Source organism: Lissotriton vulgaris, chromosome 1_1 (assembly GCF_964263255.1).
Source record: "Lissotriton vulgaris chromosome 1_1, aLisVul1.2, whole genome shotgun sequence".
NCBI lineage: Eukaryota > Metazoa > Chordata > Amphibia > Caudata > Salamandridae > Lissotriton > Lissotriton vulgaris.
In genome coordinates this window covers 1029716305-1029733606 of record NC_141685.1, presented here as the reverse complement: position 1 = coordinate 1029733606, position 17302 = coordinate 1029716305, and positions in this window count along the sequence as shown.

The window sequence follows — 17302 nt, the reverse complement described above, 5'->3', positions numbered from 1 at the left end:
ACAATCTGTTTAAGGAGTATGCATGGTCATTAGGGCAAGATTCTCTGCAGAACAGAGCTGGCTCTATCAGGGGGCTCTGTGAAAGGCTGGGTCCCTGGTCCAGACCCCACATTGCCCATGACTTAAAATGTCTCTGGTCTGTGCATAGGCATATGTGACCTGATGCCAGAGTTGCAGAGATGGGGATTCAAGTTTGAGTCCCAGCGTCTGCCCAACAACCTGTGATTCTGGGCTTAATTTACTAAATTTGTCTCTTCAAATTAGACCTTAAAGTGTACCCAAATGGTGTTTCATGAAAGAAAACGCCCCTTGAATGTGGGCCACGCCCCTAAATGTGGGCCACGCCCCTTGAATGTGGGACACTTTTTTTGTCAGTGACCGGGCCAAATTGTAATCCCAATCCGACCCTGGTGGGCGGGGGCAGGTATATCTACCTTCACCACCCAGCTGGCGATCCTTTTCCTGCTGAGGATCACGCCGTTTAGGTCATCCTCTGGTCCTGCGTCGCATTGCTTGGTTGGGAGGCAGAGGCAGAGTCTGTGTCTTTCTGAGGTGAGTCTCCATCCCTGAGACGTTTTTTTTTGGGCTAGATGCCCCTGCCCTCAGGCATTTCTAACCGGTGTTCTCCGAGGCCCCCTCTTCTTGAATTAGGACAGCGGGGTGAGGGGACAAGCAGATCGCTCACTGCAGCATTTCCCGGCCGTGCCTCTAGTGCGGCGTAACCTGGTTACTGGCGAGCAGAGAGTAGGCTCTAGGATCTGTACGCGTATGCCTACCGGAATGGTACAATGATGTGGGTGCCTGGTATGACTCTTCAGATTGGATTTGCGGTGGTGAGCCTGGTCCCTTTGGGGCAGTTCTGCACAGGGAGTGGGGGGGCTGCATGTCCCTGCCCCAGACCCCAGGTTTCGCAGTACTTTTAAGGTAGGGGGCGTGTTGGGCCTCTCATGATGTGCTCTCGTGTCACGGAGAGCAGTTTCTAAACAATGTGTCTTTGGCAAACAGGATCATATTAATACAAGCCCTGATCCACAGAGATCTCTTGTGCCTTCTCAGGGTATCAGACAGAATCTGCAGAGGGCCCAGTGGAACGTGCGGGAGGGCTGGCGGGTGTTGACCTCTGGCCCGTGACTGCGGGTGTGGGCTGGTTGGCCTCTTCTGTGGTTTGATTGTGCCTTGAGGGAGGTTGAGAGTGTTTGTGTGGCATGTCGGGCGATCAGGGTGTGGAGACTGGGTAGGGGTGTGGCAGGGGGGCACCTAGATGCCTTCTCATCCACGGGGCTCCGATGTAGGGCTCCGATGCAAAGCCTGCCGCAACGACCCAGCTGGGCTGTGCGCTGAACCCTAGACACGCCCCGGAGGCACATTCACAGCGGGGAACGCTCTCCATGAAAGCCACAATTATGGCCAGTATTACCGCCTCGGTTGTTCTAGGCCGGGCCGGGCTTTCGCAGGTTCCTTTCCCTTGTAGCTTTTGTTTTCTGTGTTAGGCGCCGTATGTGCCACAACGCCCCCTTCCTCCTTAGTACAACGGCTTTGTCCTCCTGGTTGGGGCACGGGTGGTAGGGGGGTGCCGTCATGGGAGCTCAGTTGCTTGTTCCGGCAAGAAGTCAAGCACTGCATCTTCTCAACAGGGGAAAAGTTAAGCAGCAGGTTGGGTGGCCCGCATCACAGTGCACAGCCACCCACTTGTGTTATGAGGGTTCGAGCCGCGATGGTGGCTCCTTGAATCCTGGGCTGATCACTTGGTCTCTCGGGTCGGCCGGGACGCAGGAGTGTGGGTTTGCGGCGGTGAGTCTGGTACCTTTGGTGCAGTTCCGCCCAGGATTCCAGAGTACGAATTGCTGCACTTGGCTTGGACACCGGACCTTCGAAGTAGATTAGTGTTGTGCCTGCCAATGTAATCAGTGAAAAGGAAAAAAATGCACTCTTGACAGCTGGATGGAAATGTTTCGTGCTGTCACATGCCAGCAGGAGCTTGTCCCGGTTTTAGGGTCTGGTGAAAATGGTATTAGGTGCCTTTTTATGTTTTCCAAAGCAGGGATAGTTAGCAACTGTTATAATAAAGTAATGTAATTAACAGGCATAATACTGGCATTAAAAAGTGCATTTCATTTATGCTCTTACTGCCTTTTCTGTAAATTTATGGTGATTTGCGTGGTCATTCTGTGCACTCGGTTGAAGTAAAATTGTAGTCTTCTAATTTTGTCCCGGTTTTTGGCTTTAAAATTCTGGTCACCCTATGCTGAGGGCAAGGACAAGCTGCCGAGGATGAGAGATGAGAAGAGACGTGTGTATTCAGCCGTTGATTCTCACTGAGCATTAGCAGGTTTCGGATGAGTCTGGCCGCTTCTGGCATAGGTGCTGTGACTCTGGAAGTGACTTTTGATTGGCTTGTCATTGCCAGCAGTATAGTGCCGGTAGAATAGTCCAGTCGTATTTGCTCCCCTTTACCCATTAAGCGCCTCGTTCCAACAGTCAGCGAATGACCTAATAACGAACAGTACTCCACTGCAAGCGGCAAAAAAAGATCGAAACGCCATCGACCCCTACAACAGGAACTTCCCCAATTGTACTTTGTTGTGTTCTATCTAGGACCCCGATCAATATTGTGACCTCATGCTCCTATACGGCTATAATCAATACATATCCCTATAATGGCATAAACGATCAGAGCCATATTTCAGTAACTCGTCTCTGCAGCTCATGACAGTCCATGACACAGCAGAAGCCACTTCCTTAGATTCCTAGATAACGCACCGAGTTCTTTCGACATCTCAAACCCCCCAGCAACCTGGGAAAGCCCCCCTTGCTTTGTTTTGATTAGTAATAGAACTCCTGCGAGCACTGTAAGAACGACCAGTTCTTAGTGACATCTTTATTGACGTCTTATGTCAAAAACTTACATCAAACTAGGCACCTTTCAGGTATAAATATACCAACGTTGCCTTAAGCAAGCACACGGTGGTGGTGAATACTGGAGCTGAACAACTGTCCCTTGCAGAGCCGAGCAGATGCGAGAAGCCCACGGACGCTGCCCCTCCTCCTCCTTGACGCGCTGAGAAAGACGCTGTCTTTTCTCCTGCCGAGAAAATCCAGCTCCGGCGTTTCCAGCCAACCCTTGCGTGTAACTGGGATATCGGGTCCTGAGAGGAGATACCAGACCTCCTGCATTCTATTCTTGAGGTACGGTGCTGACTAAACCCTTAGAGAGAATTCTTGAAACAAACTCTTGGCAAAATCAACTTAACTTAAACTGCTACTTACTTACTCCCTCCCATGTATTAGGTTTAGTTCAGGTACACCGGGGTAGGCGTAGTTAGAAGCACCAGTTGAGGTTGTTAGCTAATGTATATATGAATGTATATATTTTATTCATTTTAACCATCTTATGGCTAAGAAACCATATCAATGCTTTTACAGTATTATTTCGTAATACTCCTTTTACTGTACGCACTTTTCATAATAACAAGTTTTGCAATTGTGGCAATTCATTTCTCTTGCATGAGAAGGAAGACTGCTCAATAAATAATATCTTTTATTGAAAAACGCCTGTCTCTCTATTCTCTGCATCCTGGTGAAAGTAAAATCTGCACAACTAACTGAGTGAAATAGCTGTCTATTGTTTCACACAACTTTAGAGATTGACTCTTATTCTGAGGAGCAAAGTTGTCATGTTTATGCGGTTGTCGGAAGCTGAATCCCTTCTTGTCTGAGCCAGGGAAGCTGATCACTTCCTATTCAGTCAAGAAAGTTTCCAGTGACCTCTGAGCTAGCTGGCGCAAACCTACATTAAGTCTAACATAGTCAGTAGAGACCTAGAAAACCGCACTCCTACGTCTACACTGCTGTTTATGTTAATCCAATGCACAGGGCCTATAGGGAAAATAGGAACTACACTACATGGCGCCCAACATTTGGTAAGGCGATAAAACTAACGCAAGACGTTAGAGTAACTCAGTCGTGCTTTTTCACACAGACCCTTTCTCCCGTAAATACTCCAATAGACGTCTGGAGTGGGTGAAAGGTTAAAATTCGCCGGAACTTAGTAGGAAGAGATTCCTATGTAAAGTTTCTGGTTTAGTCAACGTTGAAGGATACAGTGTTCCAAAATATTGCGCACCTAATCTTTGTTTCCTTGGAAACCTGCTCTGCAAACCTTCATTAATACAATGTCAGAAAATGGCAATAACAACGGAACCAATGAAGTCGCAGTAGACGCGAATCAACAGGGTCCTGATGTTACAGGGATTAATGAACCGGGTGCGATTCTCATCCCGGCAAACATAAGAAAATCTATAACTTCAAAACTTATAGAAAACGGACGGACATCACGAGGTGGTACAGTCATTTTCGTGATAGAGGCACACGAATATCGGCAGACAGAGGTATTCTATTCTTGGATAAACTTTCCAGCGGCAAACGCTACAACACACGAGTTTCACTATTACAAAATAGAGGAACCACCGGAAGAGTGTGCTCCTTTCGAGGAGATTGAAATCCCATTAAAATACCAAGAGCACCTGCTCTGGTTTAAAGGCGCCCTAAAACATAATGATCACATCACCAGGCTCGGTCCACTAGGTAGACCAGGTGCAACATGGCCGGTTCTAGCCAGCTACACACCACATCCAGACATTGAAAAAATGTCAAGAGAAGAACTTTTAGCACAGCTAAAATTACTGATTAAAATACAAAGACAGTTAGTCCAATATGTAATGTGGACTGCAACAGTCCAAACAGCTGTTAATGTTCCACAGCTGACCCCTCATCAGGGGAACACAAATAAAATTACACCACAAAACATACAATCATGTCTTGGAAAAACTCCCGCAAAACGGGAACAAATTCCTTTCTGGTTAGCGCAGAAAAGAAAATTACTCAAATAGAGGCAGTATTTCCGAATACTACCCCTATTGAGAAACACAGAATTCTGACTATCTGCCTTACAATGGGGGTCGCACCACATGTGGAGGACTGTGACACTTGGGGTACAGTCTTTGCTTCCATTTACACAAAAACATTTGGTGTTCTGTCCATGGCGGTAATACCGGATGTGCTAAAACAAATTCAGAATGAATACGGTCCAGAACCTGCTTTAACCCTTGGTATGAAATTACTGAAAGACTTCAAGCAGGTCTCGGCTATATTACAAGCCAACATAAAAGGAGAAGCAGCATCTGTGGCGATCCGCCAGAAATTGAAAGAAACGAATATAACAGATCAACCAATTGAGCTTGCCATAATCATAGAAAAATGCTATGAAGAATTAGGTAGAGATAGTTTGGGTGGGAAACCAGTAAAACCCCAACTACTCGAAAATCCTGAAAAATTATTTATTAAAAATAATCTAAACACTCCTAAAAAGATCTGGGATGGAAATAAACAATCCACTCCCAAAGAAAAAGTTTTCCAGTCCAGAGGAAGGTCTCCTCAACGGAGGGAAAGAACTCCGACTCGAGAACACCAGTCTCCCCAGAGGGAGCACTCTGAGAAAAGATATAACCTTAGAAATAGGGATAACTTGAAAAAGCCTGATAGATATCAAAGTATTGATACACGTCCCTCGCGATCTTTTTCGCAGAAATCGGAAAGAAGAGGACGGTCAGACCCAAGGGAAGAGCACACCAATTCCAAAGACAAGGAACCTGCTCAAAGTAAAAAATTACAATTCCCAAGGAAGAAGGTAGCCAGTATTAGAGTAATCGAACATGCCGAGAATACTGAGGACACAGCTGAAAAACGGAGAGTGGGCACAGACAATGCTAGACAGTGCATCAGAAATCACCATAGCTCGCAAGATCCTGATGAGTCATCTGGAGACAGTGGACACGAATGAATACATTCAGGTAGAAACTGCAGACACCAGAGTTAGCGAACCTCATAAGATATACGAAATAACACTGCGTATAGAGGGAAATAAGACTAGAAAAATAAGGGGTCTATTTTGGGATAACTTCTCAAAAGGCTATGATATCCTGTTAGCCGAGAAAGATTGGCCCCCAGAGTTTGTCAGGGAGTGCCCTCATGGCGAAGAAATGATTATGCCTGCCTTCTCAAATCACATTCCAATTCACACTAAATATATATATGCAAGGAAATGGGCAGTAGCCCAGGCACCAGCATTATACAAAAATCATGTAGGATGGGATGAGGACTCTCCTCCACACAAAATCCAGTTAAAAAGTCAACCGACTGCACAAAGGCAGTACCCAATTAAGCAAGAAGCTAAAAAACAGGTCAGGGAGATTTTAGATCAACTTGAATACCGAGGAGTAATTGAAACATGCACCTCTCAAATGAACAATCCTTTGTTTCCTGTCTCCAAACCAGACAATTCATATCGTCTAGTCTTGGACTACAGACACCTTAACTCATGTTGCAAAATATTTGCGGTACAAAATTCGCACAGTGCGGCACTAATGAATAACATAGTTCGCAAAAAAATACAAAACGACATTAGCCATATCTAATGGGTTCTTTTGCCAAAACATTGCACCAGAAAGCAGATACTTGACCGCTTTCTCAATAATGGGGTCACAGAAAAATTTCTGTAGGCTCCCACAGGGATTCAAGAACAGCCCAGGACTATTCTCAGCCAGAGTAACAGAGTTACTACAAATCTATGATGATGAGGCATTATCTTATGTCGATGACATCTATCTCACAGACGACGACTTGGATGCTCACTTGAAAAGGGTGAACACCATAATACTTGGGTTCGCAGCAGAGGGTTACAAATTCAACTTTAAAAAGTCAAGAATTGCCCATCTAACAGTCTTATTCTTAGGATACGAATTATCAAGTGAAGGAAAAAGCCTAAGCGGACAACTTCTTAGAGAAGTGCGCTGTACTCCAAGCACCAAAAACGCTGAAGAACTTACAATCGATCCTAGGCTTCCTGAATTTCGGAAGAACTTACATTCTAAACTACGCAGAAAAGATTAAACCTCTCTACGAATTAATTAAACCTGATTTTAAACCAATCGACTGGACTCAAAAACACACAGAAATTTTGAGATCACTGCAAACAGACATGTTAGCGAAAACAAAATTAGAAACATGTGACAATACATGCAACCTTGTAATCCGAGTCATCCCAGGAAGATGCGGATTCACGTACCTGACCTCTAATGAGGGAGAAACGGTACCAATAGCTTACAAATCACATTTGTACACACAAGCAGAAAAAACATTCAGTCTCACAGAAAATACTGTAAAGGGAGTGCAAACTGCTATAGCGAAAGAACGAGCACTAGCACAAGGCAAAAGGATCACTGTTCTCACAGCAGGATCCGCCTTTGAGGCACTATTCAGCCCAGTAAACCTGCCTACAGTGTCACTGGATCCGAAATGGATACAGTGGGAAAATTCTCTTGCTGCAGAAGACGTGAAATACTATTTCGCCCCGCACATGAAAAAACGGAATGATTTAAAATATGAAAAAGAATATCCCACGCCAATCGAAATTTTCCCTCTAGAACAGTACTCCTGTATAATCTATACAGACAGATTTGTACAGCATTACAATGTAGAAGATAAATCCTACGATGCAGCCTGCGCGATTATTAAAGGTTGCTGGCTCTGCGGTAAATTCGGACCGAAAATAACAAAAACTGAATCACTGAGAAAATGTTCGACTCAGCGAGCTGAAATCAGATCCTTAAAGATGGTGCTTGAAAATGCTGAACGTGAATTCCTGACACTAATCGTGTGCGATTCGCATTTTTGCGTCAACTCATACAATAATGATTTGCAGAACTGGCTTCAAAATGATTACAAGGATGACACAGGTGCCACAATCAAGCATAAGATGCTTTGGAAACAAGTAGTTCTTTTACAGAAAGAACTACAAAAGATTCACGTGACACACACTCTGAGTCATCGACGTGAGGGCGTTCACGTTGCAGGGAATTCATTGTCTAATACAGCCATAGCGGAAGCAAGTAAACCGGCCACAAAAAAGCGTTCAGAAAAATACATAGACGGGGAAACCATGCTGGCGGTAAAAACGGCTTCAAAAGGCAACTGTGCAGCATTACCTGTGAACTATCCACTCAATTATGCATACGTAATTGATGCAAACTCCATTCCTTTTGCTCGAATCCCTGGAGTGGGGGATAGGGTAATTCCAAACATGAATCGGAGAAAGTTATTAATAGCAGATGCACACATGGGTGAAGGTCCAAGGCACAAACAGATGAAGGAATCTCTGACCGAATTACAATCAGTATACTGGTGGCTGGGGATGAGCCTGCACCATTATAAATTTGTAAAGAACTGCCCAGACTGCGACAGAGACCGCAGTAACGAGTCAAGCGGAGTAATGCCATGGCCATGTATGAAGGTAGCATAGAGCTATCTACACATGCAATCCAGCGTCCTATTAATTGTTTAAGACTAGATTCATATAAATGTGTCCCCAGCGCTCGGCTGACGCCAAAACTGTTATAAAAGATTTGCGAGTCTTTATCGGCACATACGCAATTGCCATGCTTCATTCTGATCAGGGTCCTGCTTTTAGCTCTCGAGTTTATAAGGAGGCCACGACCAGCATGGGCATTGGGTTGCGATTCTCTTGTCCATTTCATCCTGAGGGAAATAGCGTAGTGGAAAGAAAAAACTGAGACATAAAGCAATCTATAACAGCAAAGGTATTAGGTTCGGGTGATGGGTGGGTCAAACATTTAATAAGTGTCCAACGTAGTCTTAACAACCTGCCAAGAAATTCTCTAAAAGATTTCAGCCCGTACGAACTATTGCATGTTCAGGACTTAGATAGTCTTGCTTCAGTGGTAGAAGATAAGAATAAAGACTTTGATATCAAAGATCGTTTGGCTGTTTTACAGGACTTAAATGAAACAAGAAAAGCCCTGAGCAACATACAGTTAAAACAACAGCCAACGACCACTGAAGACACACCACCTGTCCCAGCAAGACCTGTCTGGATTCCAAAGATTGGGGATCTGGTCAGAGAGAAAATAGCGGTGAAGAAGGAATTTGGGCCTTCTTACAGAAAAGCAGTACCTGTCTTAGCAATCAGCGGAACAAGATCAGTAGTACTACCGCCCCTTGCTGGTAAAAAGGAGAACAGAGTTGTATCAATCGACCTGGTAAAACCACAATCATGTGGCCTATAATCAACAGCAGGCCCAGTGGACTCCCAAGAAGTAACAGAATACCCAAATTTGCGAGTATCCAAGACGTTCAAACTGAAAGACTAATCACATTTGATAAACCTGCAGTGAATAAAAAAGGACTATGCAGAAATGCAATGGAACTTGTCCCTCTTGAAACACAGATTGAAACAGTTCGTCATGAAACACAAGTCTACAATGATGTAGCATCAGAATGTGCTAATGAAAGGCAAATTGAGAAAACAATTCCAACAATTGATAGAACTGCATCTGGCTACTTCATCAATTTCGATAACTTTTCTGAAGATCAAAGCGACCCTGAAGTGACGCCAGAAACAAAGACTTTTAAAGAAAAAGCAACAGAACTCTTTCATCAGCTCAAAGAAACCTATCTTATTTCTCCATGGTTAGAATTTTGGATTGGGCTAGGTGCATTTTTCCTCCTGCTTTGGCTCATCATGGTACTTTGCTTGGGAAAATTCATTGAGGGAAAATACAGTTCAATGGATACAGCAAGTCAGAACATCAACTTAGTTCTGAAACCACACAGATCATCTCACGTGGAGAAAAGAGAACTATCATCTGTAAATGTCACAGCCATTCCAATACCCAGCGGGGTAGTTTGGGACAAGACAGACTATGAAATATATGGCCCGGTCGAGATCTTGAAATATCCTCACCAGTTCAAGGTTTCATTAAGTGACTTTGTAAAACCGAGTACATTCTCTGATTATTGGGACTTTAAAAGTATAAATGATATGATGTCAGATTTGGTGCTGTCAGCAAAATTTACAGAACATGATTATTTACAAGGTTCATCTAATTATGAACAGATGTACTGTTTTTCACATTACGCAGACCACTACTTACATAAATCTGCCCAACCTAGAAATGTTTTTAAATATAACCAATGGGAACATTGTGCTACTCCACCTAAAAGCAGTTCAAAAACATTCTATGAGAAATTCCGATACTTCTCAGGGTTCAACACAAGTAATGCAGAAACATTTTATTATAAACTGTTGGATAAAACAGGGACGAAAACCATGCTGACAAATACTAAATTGATATATTCAGAAGCATTTTATGAAAAAATGATTACATTTGGTTTTGATTTCTGGAAAAATAACATTGAAACAAAAACCATCTGGGGTGCAAAAGATTGGCAGGTACAAGGCCTAGAAGCATTATTTCGCGCCTGCATGATCCCAGAACAAATAATGTTCTTGAATGACACAATTCAACAAACAACCTGTCTTGGCCTAGCGATTAAAGACCTTAATAAACCGTCTATTCCAAAGCCAATACCTGATAATGCAACCACAGATATTGAAATAGACGTATCCCGAATTTTAAATGAAAACAGAACACATCCTGATTGGAAAAAGTGGTTAATCTGGCATACAGACACAAATAACTGTCAAGATAGATTCCTGAACAAATCACAGGGGTTGAAAATGTCCAGACCAGACCCTAGATACTCCCAGAGACAACATCCAGGGATAGTAACTACATACAGTGTAGGGAAACTCTGCCTTGAATGACTACAAATATCTACACTGGCACAAATTAAACAACACTTGTCTTTACTTAAAGATGGTGCTGACTTGCGCGATTTCATTATGGAACCACGCAAACAGCATCAAAAACGTTTCATAACGGCCAGCATATATGCGGCATACAACGAGGCTTGGAAAGAAACTCAAATTGAAACAGCCGAGAAAATACGAGAAATTGATCGTATTAATTTGGAAAAATCACTTTCTGTTGTGGACAATGGGTTAATGACTCTGTCCTCCAGAATATATTCACTGGACAGTATTGTATCATCTGCTATTGATATAATAGACCAGGACTTGCTAATGTTACAACATGGCCAGTCCCAATTACGTTCTATTGTACAGCTAGGCTGGACGTTGCAAAATCTTCGTTCAGGCTATGTGCCATGGCGTTTAATCAACACAACGTCATTGTTTTCCATCTTTAACCTTACTGATAAACAAATCACTTTGGCACAGAAAGGAGCAGACTATACAATCCTGAGCATCGAAAAACTTGAGAGATTACCATTGACAATGTCAGAAAGACCTGTCATTGAATGGATAATGCACGGGATTATCAAAATTCCGATAACAACTTTCCAATTTAAAAATTGCCTTGAATATATACCGGCAGGCCAATATGAAAAGTTGGGTAAAGGATACATTAAGTCATCATGGAAATTACCTTATACACACACATGTTATAGTGAGAACAACAAAAATCTATTCCTTAGTGGTAATGAGTGTAAACATTCACTAAGCGGTATACTTTTGTGCCAAAGTATTAACTTGCATGGGGCCTGTGAGGGTACTTCAAACAACCTTTCATGCCACCAGCATGGCACACCTGCAGCACAAATAGAGCCATTCTTTAGGCAACTTTCTAACGGGAGTTACGTTCTAATAACGGATCACAGCTGTTGTGGCTTGGTGCCAGGGAAAGCATATCTCTTAAGCGTGAGTTCCATGGTCACTTGCTGTATGCAAGCATTGTATCCAAACGGCCCTGGAGACTCAGTGACTCCGATTTGGCCTAATTTGAAAGTCTTTTCTATACGAATTGATACTTTAAGCAGAATGAAGTCTGTACTTTTGCAGACAACAGTGCCCATCACATCATCAAAAGAGACGTATGATCTCCAAGTTGCAAGGACGGCGGCAGAGATACATGCACTTTCATCAACAAATTGCCCAGTGCATTTCAAAGAAATGCTCAGCCAAATACTAAATATGTCGAATGCCAGTGGTATCTCAAATGTATTTAAGACAGTTTTTTCAGGACTGTTAACACCATTTGAAGCGGTCCTGGGTATCTTTCCAAATTTTGTACATTCGATTTTTGGTGGCGTACCACTACTTTTGGGACTCGTAGAAGGTATTTTATTTTTGACTCTCCTGCTCCGATATGGCAAACCAAAACGCAGACATGACTCCGGCACGGACTCCGGCACGGAAGGAAGAAACGATCCTAGCAATACGCTACCGGGACCACATAACTAGAGTCCTTGGGATAGCTCGGCTTCGAGATCTGAATACGACCTGGTTTCTTTCATTCAGACCTATATGGCAGACCTGCATCTTACCTGTGCTTCGATGTATGCTATGCGGAGAAGAATGCGTGTTAGACACCTGTCTTGCACTACCATCAGCAATACCAATGGACGTCGATACTTTGCTAAGTCCAGTAACGGCTCACGCATCGTGTTGTCCCCAGTGGTTACCAATCCTGATGACGGCATTCGTTGAGACTCCTGCACTACGACTAGGTGGTGGCAGTGAAGCAAGAAATGAAAGCAGCATCACCCAGGTACGACCTTCTGTGAGCATTGCTGATCCTGAAATCGATGATAGCAATCATTCTCACAACTGCCAAGTTACAGCATTATCGAACTTGGTCGAACTATCACCTGAATATATAGACCAATTCTTTGCGAGCCTGTCTGAAATGATGTTCTCTCCTGAACAGAAACAATAACTTTTGGGGAAAACAATCCGGCACACAGCGTTCCCATGAACTCTGAATTCGGCCTTCAGCTTTGAACAACAAAAGCTACTGAAAAACGTTTTTGAACTATTTTTTCCCCGCTCACCATGAAATTTAATTTTTCAAAATATTTACCTTTTTTCCTGGCACACGTCTTTTGCTTAAAGTAGAACTATTCATAAAGAACAGAGCTTCTATTTTTAGTAGATCTAGAGACAAAATTTTAACTCAGCCTCTAGCACATTTTTAATGCAATAGTATTTAATATGTGATGAAATAGTCTTGCCCTTCTTTTCTGTATTTAGAGACTTTTTCATGTGTAAATCTTCGCAGAATCGTTCAAATAATTACATATGCAATATTTTTGAATGATTACTATGCTTGATAACGTACAGTACCAATTCATTTCCATGTATTTTAAGTACACCATTTCAAATGCAAAATGTATTTTGGGGTGGGTATGAATACACGTGCTTCCTATTGCTTTAGTTTTAGTAATTTGATGGACATAAATTCGTTGAGTGGGTGTTGTGTTCTATCTAGGACCCCAATCAATATTGTGACCTCATGCCCCTATACGGCTATAATCAATACATATCCCTATAATGGCATAAATGATCAGAGCCATATTTCAGTAACTCGTCTCTGCAGCTCATGACAGTCCATGACACAGCAGAAGCCACTTCCTTAGATTCCTAGATAACACACTGAGTTCTTTCGACATCTCAAACACCCCAGCAACCTGGGAAAGCCCCGCTTGCTTTGTTTTGATTAGTAATAGAACTCCTGCGAGCACTGTAAGAACGACCAGTTCTTAGTGACATCTTTATTGACGTCTTATGTCCAAAAACCTACGTCAAACTCGGCACCTTTCAGGTATAAATATACAAACGTTGCCTTAAGCAAGCACACGGTGGTGGTGAATACTGGAGCAGAACAGCTGTCCCTTACAGAGCCCAGCAGATGCGAGAAGCCCAGGGACGCTGCCCCTCCTCCTCCTTGACGCGCTGAGAAAGACGCTGTCTTTTCTCCTGCCGAGAAAATACAGCTCCGGCGTTTCCAGCCTACCCTTGCGGGTAACTGGGATATCGGGTCCTGAGAGGAGATACCAGACCTCCTGCATTCTATTCTAGAGGTACGGTGCTGACTAAACCCTTAGAGAGAATTCTTGAAACAAACTCTTGGCAAAACCAACAACTTAAACTGCTACTTACTTACTCCCTCCCATGTATTAGGCTTAGGTCAGATACACCGGGGTAGGCGTAGTTAGAAGCACCAGTTGAGATTGTTGGCTAATGTATATATGAATGTATATATTTTATTCATTTTAACCATCTTATGGCTAAGAAACCATATCAATGCTTTTACAGTATTATTTCGTAATACTCCTTTTACTGTACGCACTTTTCATAATAACAAGTTTTGCAATTGGGGCAATTCATTTCTCTTGCATGAGAAGGAAGACTGCTCAATAAATAATATCTTTTATTGAAAAACGCCTGTCTCTCTATTCTCTGCATCCTGGTGAAAGTAAAATCTGCACAACTGACTGAGTGAAATAGCTGTCTATTGTTTCACACGACTCTAGAGATTGACTCTTATTCTGAGGAGCAAAGTTGTCATGTTTATGCGGTTGTCGGAAGCTGAATCCCTTCTTGTCTGAGCCAGGGAAGCTGATCACTTCCTATTCAGTCAAGAAAGTTTCCAGTGACCTCTGAGCTAGCTGGCGCAAACCTAAATTAAGTCCAACATAGTCAGTAGAGACCTAGAAAACCGCACTCCTACGTCTACACTGCTGTTTATGTTATTCCAATGCGCAGGGCCTTTAGGGAAAATAGGAACTACACTACAACTTATTCATGCGAAGTTGTGGGGTACACTTATTGGAGGACTCTGGCTGACAAAGTGTATTAAACCAACCCTCATTTCCTCTCTTGCATCCAGCAATACTTCTAATCTGGGTGCTGGGTGATCCACACGAGGGTAGGTGCCTCTCTACAGCTAGTCAAAGTCTGCAGTTAGACTGGGATTGGATTCTGTTCTGACTGTCCTCACGTTCTCACTATCCACTTGTCTGCTTCCTGGTATACATTAACAGAAGTTTGGCACAGGGCTACTCACGCCAGAGTGGGCACAGCAGCAGAGTGACTCATCATCTATAGATCGCTTTCAGACAGTGATGGTCTTGCAGGCAATGGAAAAATAAAGGGCAGGCAATTTGTGCATATGGTTTACTCCAGGCTCCCACTAGCCAAAAGCATATGACCTGTTTGACACACTGGTATACCTCTAGCAAACACTGGCTTATGGGCTACATACGCTAGATCCACCAGTCAGCCAAGGGGGTTGCGTTCGTTTGTCACACCAAAATAGGTGCTATTACTGCAAGAGTGTTGACAAAATATGGGTTTGGAGCACCAATGCTGACTATTACCAGAACACATTTGCAGTCATATTTAAAAGGGGCAGGAAAATGTGCTCATATGTTAATCCGCGTCCTCAAATCCACAGTATTGACTAACATTCCGGCATCCGGTAAACTAGAAATAAAAGCTTAAAAAGGCTACAATGTATTAGGAATACTTGGCATGTCCATTATTCAGGGAAATTCAAATTTGGAAGGAGCAGGTAAACTGCCACTGCTGGTGCAGTACACGGTTATACGGGCGAACCCCCAAAGTTTGGGTATAAGCAAGTATGGGGGTAAAACAAGGGCTCAGTCTTCAGAGCTGAGGTGCGTTGGAGCACCATGTGTGAATGTGTGCAGTACGAATTCTGAGCAAACTAAGTACAATCTTGCATAGCACCATGGGCCAACATGTGTGGAGTGTTAGTTCTGAACAAACTAAGTGCAATCTTGCGTAGAACCTATAAAATTGTGTGCAGGGTTGTGGGCAACTACTCTGGTGGGGACACCAGCATGATGACACATCATCGGTCACAAGACTCCCCCTGTCCCCGCCCGATGACCCTCTCCAGGGGTCCATATTTCTCTTTGTGCAGCACCCGGTCATCAGTGAACCCCAAGTGTGGACTCACCAAGCAAGGGGGTTTATCCAAGGGCTTAGTCAACCCCCACATGGAACTGCACGGAATGGTACACAGTGAACAAGGGAGTATACCATGCATAGGCTTTCCTGTTTACAGTTTCTATTTTTGGTAAATTCTGGTGGGGGATTTTCAGTGTTTTCAAGTGATTTCATTACCTTAAAAAACAGTGGTTATCAGTGTTTACACATTTTAGTCCCATTAAAAACAACAGAAACAGTGTTTTTCCAGTGTTTATGGAACGTTTCGCTTTCATTATTGCTTGCTTTCTGTACTGATAGTGCATGGTATATAAACAGTGTACGTTCAGTGTAAATAAGGTCCAAATACATTTTTACAAATCAAACTTATTGTAGCACAACATACAATACTTCTTCAGTGAGTCTTTAGTCATGCACGCTCGCTCTTTCCTTCCCATGTAAACTTTTATCTTTAAAAAGGCCCTCTCAATGCCGAAATAGTAAGTATATAATTTGCTAACTCCGGCCACTGACATAGCTTTCCATGCCAATATTGGTGCACCTGAAAATTGTGATTCTCTGCAACAGGTTCTGCAACATATGCGCTGAACTGGGCACATATGCCCTCGTAGGTATTGAAGTAGTCAACAATTAGGCAGCACTTTTGAAACTCTAGAGAAAATTTCCCTTTACGGAAGGGGTCTATAACTTGTGCAGAGTACCACAGTGAGGCTTCATTGACTTCAAATGCCATGGTTGGTGAAGGGCTATTTCTCATACATTGTAAAATAAAAGTTGCTGAATTGCTCCTCAACATTTCTTTGCTTACCAAGTGGCAAGCACTCTAACATGGAATATGTTGCAGTACCAAAGACACTAAAAGTGTCGCCCAGCCTACTCTCAAGGAGATGTCCAATTACATAATACACCAATTATGCTGAGCACTTGGTAGACAAGGGTGTTTTCAGACTCTAGTTTTTTTTTATTATGGCCACTACAGCCGTCATGCTTTCCTGTAAAAATCTAAGAATGCAGTAGAGTGTACTTTTTTCAAATCACTATCAATATGTGATCAAAGATCCTCACATTTCTTGGCTTTGGCATCATCATTCAGCAAAGTTTCTGTAAAAGGTTGCCACATGGATAATATAGCATTCATGACTCTAGGACTGGGAACCACCAGCTAAGTGAGACAGTTAGGATGACTCTTTTTTTGATGCCATACAAAGCACAAAATGGGAAATATTTGTGTTTTAGTTTCCGTGCATAACAAAACAGTGCACCAGAATGGACTAAAAAGTGGCATTCTTCATTAACTCTGAAGATTGTAAAGAAGCTTTCAGCGTACCATCTAACAAGCGGCAAGGATCTCTTACAGGGAAGCACTTTAGCTCAGGTATTGATTTTGACAGGTCATATACATAGTTGAATCACTGCGAATACAAACAAAATCACTCCAATCTTTTATAAACTTGGTAAGAACTTTTTGCAGCAGCATTCCAAGTGACACTGCGTTCCATGTTTACCAAAAGTCTGGTTTTTTGAACAACAGTGGTCCCATGCATTCAAGTATATCAGAAACAATAAATATAGACAGAGTGAAATCTATATTTTGAGCTACATGTCCAGCCG